Here is a 3,252-nt window from a genome sequence, read left to right as displayed (position 1 = left end):
TTCTACTTAAAGACCTTTTTTGGCTTTCAGCTAAGTGCTGGACAGAAACAAGTTTCTGTTGAAACGATGGCCACCACGGATCTACAAATTGGTTCAAAAATAAAAATATTCACTAAACCTAAGGTGGACAGTGGAAGCATTGGCTAGCCTATTCACAGGTTCTAACAAGGATATGAAGCTTCCAGATGCAAAAATGGTGTTGCTATCACTAATGGAGTATTTCTACGGAAGTTTCATTTGAATCTAGATCTAGATAGCAGGCAAGGTGGTATGAACCGAAGAACATCGATGAACTACGAAAAACACTAGGGTATTGCTATGGATCTAAAGGGGGAAATGAGTCATACCTGGATGCGGCGAACTACTCCAGGATGATCTTGAGCAGCCTCGACGGCGGCGCGCATGAAGAATAGGATGCGGTTTACGTTGCCAGAGGACTCGCGGTCGCACGACAGCAGGGCTCTAGTTGCGGGTGACCGAGGTGCGAGAAAGAAGAAGAAGAAGTAGGGAGCGAATTGGTAAGTGAAAAAAGAACCTATATGTGTGTATTTATAAGGCGAAGAGAAGGAGAAAGGCAAGCGCGAGAATAGAGGAGGCGCAATAACTTTTGGAGTAAAGGACGCCTCGATTTTCAGGCCTGGCGGATATACACAAAGATTCACCGTGATGTCACACTTGAGCCCCTGAAATTCTGGAAGATGACTTCATATTTCAAAGAGATAGAAAATGACAAGTGTGGAAGTATCATAAGCCGGAACTTATGACCCAGTCAAGATGCCAATTCGAAAGGGAAGATGACCCGGAATTATTATCAGTCTGAAGATTGACATGAATGAATCCAAGTCAATCTGGGGGCTAATGTTGGGGATATAACCCCACAGTATGACCCGCCCGTTTAGGGTAGGGTTATCCAATGGCAGCCTGAAGAGCAAGACTTGAGATGGGTTGTGGCAATCAAGACCTCAAGGCCTACAGGGCGACTCATAGAGTGGGCCGGCTCACAACGCAGAACCTGAGGCAGCGGCTCACCGAAGGATGCCATAGTTCCCTTACTTAGGAAACAAGAAATAGGAAACTGATCAGGGCACTGGTCGTACTATGACTCAGACTCTGTTGTAAGCCCAGGTCCTTGACCTGTATATAAAGGGGAGCCCCTGAGGCAGAAAGACTAAGTTACAAGCTCTTGAGTACTAGGATATCCAAGTCGCACCCTTGTAATCAAGATCATCATCATCAATATCAATCAAGCAGGAGTAGGCTTTTACCTCCACTGTGAGGGGCCGAAGCTGGGTAAACCCTTGTCTTTCAATTCTGATCAACCCCGTTCAAGCTACTACCTCGCGGTGATGGCCTCGTGACTAAGTCCTTTCACGAGGACATCTGCCGTGACAAAACCACGGCATTTCCCAACACGCTTTACACCAATATGACCTAAGCAGCAGTGCCACAAGTATGTGGTACTATCATTATTCGCTTTGCATCTTTTGGCATCAATATTATGAACATGTGTATCACTTCTATCGAGATTCAACAACAATAAACCATTCAGATTTGGTGCATGACTATATAAATATAACAACCATTATTTTCCTATTTAAATGAATAACCGTCTCGCAATAAACAAGATCCAGATATAATATTCATGCTTAACGCAGGCACCAAATAACAATTATTTAGGTTTAAAACTAATCTTAAAATTAGACGTAGAGGGAGTGTGTCGACGGTGATCACATCAACCTTGGAGCCATTTCCAACGCACATCATCACCTTGTCCTTAGCTAGTCTTTGTTTATTTTGTAGCTTTTGTTTCGAGTTACAAATATTAGCAACTGAACCAGTATCAAATACTCAGGCACTACTATGAGCACTAGTAAGGTACACATCAATAACATGTATATCAAATATACCTTTGTTGACGTTGTCAGCCTTCTTATCTACCAAATACTTGGGCAGTTACGCTTCCAGTGCTCATTCCCCTTGCAATAGAAACACTCAGTGTCAGGTTTGGATCCAGCTTTGGGCTTCTTCACTGGAGCAGCAACTTGCTTGCCACTCTTCTTGAAGTTCCCCTTCTTTCCCTTAGCCTTCTTGAAACTGGTGGTCTTCTTAACCATCAACACTTGATGCTCTTTTTTTATTTCTACTTAGCATCACGAAATGCTCAAGGAGTGTCTTCTCCATCCCTTGCATGTTATAGTTCATAACGAAGCCCTTGCAGCTTGGTGGCAATGACTGGAGAACCCTGTCAATCGCTAGTTCATCATGAATATTAACTCCCAACTGATTCGGGCGATTGGCATACACAGACATTTTGAGTATGTGCTCGCTAACGGAGATGTTCTCTTCCATCTTACAACTAAAGAACTTGTTTGAGGCATCATACCTCTCCACACGGGCGTGAGTGTGAAACACCATTTTGATTTCCTCAATCATCTCATATGCCCCGTGGTGCTCAATACGTTTTTGGAGCCTTGGTTCTAAGCCGTACAGTATGGCGCACTAAACTATCGATTAGTCATCAACACGTGTCTGCTAGACGTTCACAGCATCTATAGACGTCCTAGGAAGGGGTGGCATATTGAGCGGTGCATCAAGGACATAAGCCTTCTGTGCAGCAGTGAGGATAATCCTCAGATTACGAAGCCATTCTGCAAAGTTGCTTCCATCATCTTTCAGTTTTTCTTTCTCTAGGAACCCATTGAAATTGAGCGGAACTACAACGTGAACCATTTAACTACAACATATTTGCAAAGACACTTAGACTAAGTTCATGATAATTAGTTCAAATTAATCAAATTACTAATGAACTCTCACTTAAATCAACATCCCTCAAGTTGTTTAGTGATACATGATCCAAATTCACTAACCCATGTCCGATCATCATGTGAAATGGAGTAGTTTCAATGGTGAACATCAACATGTTGATCATATCATCCATATGACTCATGTTTAACCTTTCAGTTCGATGTGTTCCGAAATCATATCTGTACATACTAGGTTCGTCAAGTTAACCAAAGTATTTCTACATGTGTAAAACTAGCTTACACCTGTTGAATGTGAACGTAGAATTTATCACACCCGATCATCACGAGGTGCTTCAAAACGACGAACTTTCGCAACCGTGCATACTATGGGAGAACACTTCTATCTTGATATTAAGTGTGGGGGGTCATCTTATAATGCTACCATCACGGTCTAAGCAAAATAAGATGCATAAAAAGACAAACATCACATGCAAGCAATATGTGACAT

This window comes from Triticum aestivum, chromosome 7D (assembly GCF_018294505.1).
Source record: "Triticum aestivum cultivar Chinese Spring chromosome 7D, IWGSC CS RefSeq v2.1, whole genome shotgun sequence".
Classification (NCBI taxonomy): Eukaryota; Viridiplantae; Streptophyta; class Magnoliopsida; order Poales; family Poaceae; genus Triticum; species Triticum aestivum.
Note: the sequence above shows the minus strand (reverse complement) of the source record.